Genomic DNA, 7668 nt, shown 5'->3' with positions numbered 1-7668 from the left:
TCCCTGAGAGCCACGCTGGGTGAGGATGTCCCTGAGAGCCACGCTGGGTGAGGATGTCCCTGAGAGCCACGCTGGGTGAGGATGTCCCTGAGGGATCCACCTCTTCTGCCAACCACCAAGCTCAGGTTTTGCACCACCTGGAGCCCCAGGAAAGGTGGGCAGGCAGCTCCCCTCTTCCCTTGTTGTACTGGGGCTGGCAGGAGCTGGGTGGGCACTGCCACGGCTAACAGGGCTGGGGCAGGACAGGGCTCTGCTTGTGCAGTTTGTCAGCCCGTTGCTGTCCCCAGCATCCCGGATCCTCAGCTGGTTCAATCAACAGCCCCTTGGGATGTGCCGTGGGAGCCAGTGCTGCTCCCATCGGATAGGCTTTCCCAGCCTGCGATGGAGAGCTCGCTTGCTGTGCCCGCAGTGGTTCGTGGGTTTCAGTGGAGCTGGTACAGGTTTTGTCCAGTTCCCACCTGGAAACACCTCCTTCAGGGCCTTCCTGGCTGTCTCACGATGTTTGGTCCTGCCTGGTAATGGGCTGGCGAAGCCGGGGTCACGCTAATGCGCTTACACACCAGCACGTTGAACAACAGCGTGGGGTTGTTATTGCAGGGCATGTTATCAAAGCACCCCATCTGTAGCACCCAGGAACTTTCTGATCCAGCTGGATCCATCCGTTTGGGCAGGGAGTGATGTTCCCACAAGGCACCCATCCCTTCCTGGAGCTCCAGGTGTGCTTGTGCCCTTTTCCCCTCTGGTCCTGCACTCGGAAAGGCATCCCTCCTCCGCCGCCTTACCACGAGCTGCCACAAACTGTGGGGACATCACCCCGTTACCGTAAGTGACTTGGGAAAGGAGAAATCAGGGTGTTGTGAAGGCAAGAGTCAAAGACGCCCCGTATCGGTGCCAATCTCCTGAGGCACCCGGTTCTAGCAGATGGGTTTAGCTCTCACTTGAAAAGCTGCATTTTCTGATATTGATCACGCTCTCCGAGGGTACATCCTGTTGCTAAGTTTGGCTGCTTCCTCCGTTCAACAGCTGTTGTGCAGCCACAGCTGCTTTAAAGCTGCGCGGCGGGGATGCTGTGCGTCGGGGGGAGGGGGGGGGGGGGTGGTTTGGGGTGTGTAAAAATGGACCCCACGTTTTCGTTTGACCGTGGTGAGCCAGAGCGATGTGACATCTCAGAGGTGCTGCAAGTGAGCAGGGTTGTGTCCTGCCCTTTCCTGCCAGGCCAGTGGGTCACAATGTGACCAGAAAGCAAGGACACAGTGCTGGGGTGGGGGGCGGAATATTTGGGGTGATAAATCAAAGCGAAGTGGCAGCGTCTTACATTGAAGTTGTTCTCAGGAAAACGGTTCCCTAATCCTGACTGCCCGGTATCTGATTTTGCGGTTGTATTTGCACACGTGCTCTAAGCTGGGTCTCAAGATGCAACGCAAGCGCGGGAACAGCCATTCTCCCCCCGTTAAAGCCCTTGTGTGCTCTGTGGCTCTGAGCAGGGGCTCAGCCAGGCCAAACCCTTGGTGAATCCCTATTTCCAAAGGGGGCATCGGCCTTGCTGTGCGCTGAGCACTGGCAAAATTGCCGACCCCAGGGACTTTAACCAGCTCTGTCCTCCCCAGGGCAGCAGCCCTGCCCTCGCACCCGCACCCCTCACGCTGGTGCTGGGTCACCGGTTCGCCCGGGGCTCTGCCATGCTGGGGAGTCACCAGCCTCCGCATTGAAAATCCCAGGAGGCAGGATGATGCTCTTTGGTCTTCTTGGGAGAGGCGAGCGCAGCTGCCCACTCCTCGCTCCGGGCAGCCCTTCCCAACCATCACCCAGCCCTCCAGGCTGGGGCTGGGATGTGTTGCCTCTGCTCATCCTCTGCCTGCCTTGCCTGTGTCAGGATTTTCCCTCTTCTCCCAAGCCTGGTGGGCAAAACCAAGCCTGGCTCTTTCTGATATAATTTTGTGAAGCTGGAGCTCTTTGCTGCAATTAACTGGTCTTTAAACCCTCGCTAACCCTAACATCCTAATGACAATAATAATGATGCTCAACACGTCTTGCAGTGCCACGCATCTAAAGATTACACTCACTAATTAATTAAGCCCCGACCTCCCCCCCCACTACTTTCTTCACTGAAGAGAAGAAATTGCTAAGAGTCTCTTAAGAAAGGACATAAAGGCAGGGAAATCCAGGCACCAAAACAAGACAAATGGGGATTTGAAGACAATCTGGGGCGGGCCCATGTGACCCGAGGAGTGGACCAGGCAGGAGAAAGGATAAAAATGCCAAGCACAGAGCGGCCAGAGAAAACAACCGCCAGCTTAAAAACCCGGGGAAAGAAAAGCACCAAGATGAAGGGAGTGACAAAGAATCAAAGGGAAGAGAACCCAAAGGCGTCGGAACAAAGGACAAGCTGGAACAAAGGACCAAAGAGGGGAGAACAAAAGCACTAAATAGAAAACAAAGGCAGGGGACAAGAAAAGCCCCTCTGTCGGGGCTGAGCTGGAGGGTCCCGGCCCGGTGGGCGGTGGGTGGCACGGGCGGTGCTGCGGGTCCCTGCTGGAGCCCGGCTGGCGGAGGGCGCCGGAGCCTGGGAGCAGAGGCCCCGAGAGCCCAGTTATGTCTTTGAATTGGAGGCGCTGGGCTCGGCCCCCCAGTGCCGTGACGTCTCAGGCGCTGCGTGGAGGTCGGCAGCAGCCCGGGGATGCAGCTTTGCTCCCACGCTGCGCTCCGGCCATGGCCCCCTCCAGTCCTGCTGTGTGGTCCGGCCATCCCTCCCTCCCCACGCGTCTCTCCGGCTCAGCCTGCTCAGCATCACCCCTCCACACTCCCCTCCCTGCGCTCCCCGCTGCAGACGCCCCGGCGCAGCCCCCTGCCCCGTCTGCCGCCCCAGCCCTGCGGCGTGGGGACGGCTGGGGATGCTCTGGGGACGCTGCCAGGCTGGCTGCGTCCTCCCCACCCTGTGGCTTTCCCTTAGGAGAGGAGCCATCGGCTGGTGCCGCGTGTGTGGCTGGCCTGGGCCAGGGATGTGCTCCGGGGAGGACGATTCGCAGCGCCTGGGTTAAAAACAACGACGGCATTCAGGTTGGGAATAGGGAGTTGCAGAGATGCGATGCCACTTTGTTTCCTCTCCCCGTCGAATCCCTGTTTCGAGCTGGAAGTCCCTGGCAGTGTTGCTGGCACACACGGGTCCAGCTGTGTTACGTGTGCTGCCTTGTGGGGGGATGCGGTGGGTCCCCCCAGGGCTGGCCAGCTGGTGTGGGGTGAGGATGGTGACAGTGGCCGGTGTGGGGTGAAGATGGTGACAGTGGCTGGGAGCCCGGCTGGAGCTGGGGTGCTGGCAGCTGCAGCAGGCGTTGCGCTCTGCCTGGGGTGCTTTGGCTGCTTGTAGCTGTGATGGTTTTGGAAGCAGCAGGTGATTTCAGTGTCTTTCGGAGGTGCCAATCTGGGAGGCTCTCGGGCAGCTGGAGAGCCACGGGCTTTCTGAAAATCCCCCTTCCAGACCCAAAATGTGGCCCTGGTCCTGGCTCTCTCCTCCATCACCTGCCCTGGACGCACACCTTCTCTGTGAGGCAGGTGGTGGCATCTCCTCCGTGCCCTGCCTGCAGGCAGTGCTGGCCAAAGCCACCCTCCTCCGCTGGCACGTGGCCCTTGGTAGATGCTGACGGCTGGGTGGGGGGGGGCCAGGGCAGTGGGATGCAGGATTTTCTCATGGTGCCCAAATACTTGCAGCCGCAGCATCGCGTGCTGTGCCTGACACAGGCAGCGTTTTCGTAGAATCATTTAGGTTGGAAAAGACCTTTAAGATCAGTAAGTCCCACTTTTAACCTAACACCTTGTAAGCATTTTGGAAAAGCACGCTTTGGTCATTTCTAAATGTTCTACTCAGGTGTTTCTGCTCATGCACCAGCTGGAGCTCACCTTTGATTTCAGCCCGTGCCACCCCAGCTCTGCTTTCCTGCAGGATCAGTATTTGCTCAATTTTACTTTGCTTTTCAGGCGAGCTCTCTGAGCGTCGGCTAAGGACAGAGCTGCTCCGAGTGCGCTCCCCATAGAGCAATCCTGGAACATCTTGGTTTTATTATGCCCAGATTAGAGCCTGTTAGGCTGTGGGCGGACTTGCTCGCACAGCCCCAGCTCCCTGCAGTTGCTGGGCACTGCCAGCGCCAGGGAGGAAGGCAGCACAGAGCTCCCAGCCGCTGAAATTTATCCCAGCCAGGATAAATTGTGGATTTTGGGTGGAAAGAATTGGTAGGTTAATTCCTGGAGCTCACCCCACCACCCTGCTAGGAGCCCACAAGGGCAGGCGCCGAGCGAGGAGCAGAGGGAGAAGCTGTCAGCTTGGGGGGGGCTTTGGGACGTGATGCTTTCACAGTGATCGTCCCCCAGCGTGCGTGGCCCAGCCTGAGCCCCAAAACCAAGGGGGGGTGGGCAGGGGGGGACCATGGCAGCTCCAGCGGGGATGCAGATGCAGGGAAAGGCGGCACCTGGGGGGCACAGAACGGGTACAGGACCATTGTGACAAGCTGCCCATCACCTGGGGATACGGAGGGCTGGGTGAGCCAGGTGGCTGGTGGAATCCCTCAGCCCTATGGACTGAGCGTTGGACACAGTGGGGTGAACTGAGGACAGCCCCAGAGCTGCCGCGGTTCCAGAGGGTTTGAGCTTCTCGTTAGCATTGTCGTATCAGCTTGGGTTTAATGGGCTGCAGATGTCTGTCTGTCTGCCCGTGCGAGGCCACAGCGTGTGCGACTGGTGCGGCACCGTGAGCCAGTTCTCACCGAGCAGGGGCACGGTGCTGGCCTCGCTGGGATGCGTCCAGCCTTGGAGCCTCCTGGCCAGGGGCTTGTCGCTGGATCCGCTGGGTTGCAAGGGATCCTTTTTGGGTCCCTCTGCTCGCTCTGCCAGCCGGCACAGCTCCTCCTTTCTGAGGAGAGCAGCCCCCTACCCGGCGGCCCCGCAGGGCTGGCAGATGGGACACTGTGGGGACTGCCTCGTCCCATATGCATGGGGTTGTCACAGGATGCAGGAGGCAGGAGCTGGAGATTTGGCCCCCCATCATCTCCCCAGTCCATGGCTGGCCAAGGCTCCCGAGCTGCTCCCTGGCTGCCCTCCTTCTCCTGGCCCCACTTGTGCTGCTGCTCACCTGAAGCCTTGGGGCTGCTTCTTTGGGTGCTCCCCGTCCCCAGGGCCACTGCAAGGATAACACACAAAAAAAAACCGGTTGGGTTTTTTTTTTTTGTGAGGTTGGTGGTGTTTGTGAGATGCTCCGCGGTACCCTGTGAGCTGGGAAGGGGGGACCTGAGGGAGCAGGGAGGGGAGGGGTCCCATGAGCCTGATCCCTCCCATACAGTGAGGAGCTGAGCTGGCATGTGGCTCACTGGGGTGCTGCCACCATGCCAGCCCAGATATTGCCACCACACCAGCCTGGGCCAGCTGAGCAGCTCACTGCCCCAACAGCCCCCGGGGGGTGCGTGGCAGTGACCTGGCGGGCACCGGCAGTGCCTTCACCCACATCTCCCCGAGGTTTTCACAGGCAGCAGGTGAGACGGGGAGCCGTGGGGGCAGCTGGCAGCACCCACGTAACTTACTCCCCGTTAGCAATCGCTTTGCAGCTTTCCCAGGCTGGTGAGGAGCAAAGCACATGCCCATTTCCAAACAATGGGCCCGCTTCCGTGCAGGAAGCAAGGTCGGATTTGTTCTCCCTGCTTTGCCCCCTCCGGCCAGTTATAAAGGGGCCAAGCCATTGTCTGAACCATTTCCATGACTCAGTCACCAGTATCCTGCGATCGGGAGGCCGGGACTCGCAGCCAGCACAAAGCAGGAGGTCCGGCTCCTGAGGCCAGTGGCACCGCAGGCTCTGCGGCAGGGTGGGGGGCTCGGGAAAAGGAAGGCGAGCGCTGGCCGTGCCTTTCCCCTCCGTGCCCCTTGTGCTGGCGACAGCGGGATCTTTGCCCCCACCAGCTTTCCTGGTCCCTGCGCCCATTGTCCCAGCTTCCTCCTGCTGAGGGGAGCAGAAAGCCAGGGGAGGGATGGCAGGGTGGGAGGGATGGCAGGGTGGGAGCAGCCCTGGGTGCTCACATGGGTGCAGCCAGAAAGGGAGAGATGGAGCAGGAGGTGAGCAGGCCCCATGCAGCCCCTCTGAAAGGATGGAGACTGTCTCTGTACCATCGTGGTCCATCCTACCACCTCATGCCCGTGGTCCTGGGGTTGCCAAGCAGGTCCTGGGGTTGCCCAGCAGGTCCTGGGGATGCCCAGCAGGTCCTGCACACCCTAGGGATGCTCCATGGGTCCCGAGGATGCCTGGCAGTGAAGTGGGGAGTTGTGGGTGGAGGACATGGGGAGGAGCAGAGCCAGGATGGGGACAGGAGCCATGGATGCATGGGTGGTGACACCTGAGGGTGGGCAGTTGGGCCACCATCTCCTGGCACCCATCTGGGAGGTGATGCCGGACCCAGGGGACCGCGGTGTGGCTGGTACCTGGGAGGACTTGCCAGGCACCGGGCAAGGAAGGCCACCATGGCCACTGGGGACAGGGAGGAAGGAAAGGAAAGTGAAAGTCCGTGGCTGCTGCTCCGGCCTGGCTGTTGCTATGACGACCCGAACAAAGCTCTTGCTCCCTCTTTTTTGGCTCAGTTCTGTGGGTCCTCGGCCCCTTTGTTAATTGTTGCCTTGTCCAGTTTGGGGGATGCACCTCCCACCTCCCCCTGCCCCTGGAGCAGCTCGGGGGGCCTCACTGGGGCGGCTGTAGCCCTGGGAGAGCGGAGGTCACCGTGGGCTCACCTGGGCGCTTGCTTGGCCACCGATAACGTGACCTCTTGGGGTCTTCTCCCGAGCGGGGTGGGGGCGATGAGACCAGAGAGGGGCTGGCGGCTTTGGTGGGCACATGGTGCTGCTTGCACTGCCTGCGCATGGGGTGGCACTGGGGGCAGCCAGTGCCCTCCGAGTTGGGGAGGGGGCTTCAGAGAGGCTGGGGGAGCCCTGGCTGCTGCACAGGGGGTCTGCCTTTGTGTCCTCACCCTGCTGTGTGTGTGGTGCTTGCTGCATGGCCCCGGGATGCTGTGTCCTCTCTGGGCCTCAGTTTCTCCATCTGTGAAATGGGCACATGTACCGCTGAGCTCCTTGATGCCTGGGGGGCTGTGGGTGCAGCCCCCTTGCCACCTTTAATTTCCAAATGCTGTTGCGCTTCATGTTTAATCCTCTGGGTAAAGATGCCAGATGGGAAATACTCCCAGATAACTTATTGCTGGGCTCTGCCCAGCTCTGCGTATTCCTGTGTGGTGGGGACGGGGCGAGGGGATGTGTCAGGGTGGGTGCGGGGCGTGGGTGCCCAAACCCCCCCAGGAACCCTGTGTTCCCAGTTAGTGCATGGAGGCTGGGGGAGTCAGGAGTCCTGGGAGGCTGAGTTCTTGTCTCCTGCTCCTGGGACTGGGTGAAAACAGCGTTGGGAAAAAAAGAAATTCCCGTGGAAGAAAAGAACGGTGTGGGGGAGGAAACAGCTTCGAGTCAATGGGAATTTTCCCTGTTGGTGAAACATAAACAGTTCTCCTTCAATGTTGACATAACATTTTAAAGATTTCATTATACAAAAAAGACTGTTTGTCAACATTCGTTTGTCCAGCCCAGCCCCCTCGCTCTCCAGCTGGAGCACCACGGTTTTGCTGTTATTTTCCTTCAGGAAGGCGGGTGCTGGCA

Source organism: Falco naumanni, chromosome 17, assembly GCF_017639655.2.
Source record: "Falco naumanni isolate bFalNau1 chromosome 17, bFalNau1.pat, whole genome shotgun sequence".
Taxonomy (NCBI): Eukaryota; Metazoa; Chordata; class Aves; order Falconiformes; family Falconidae; genus Falco; species Falco naumanni.
This window is presented reverse-complemented; position numbering follows the sequence as displayed.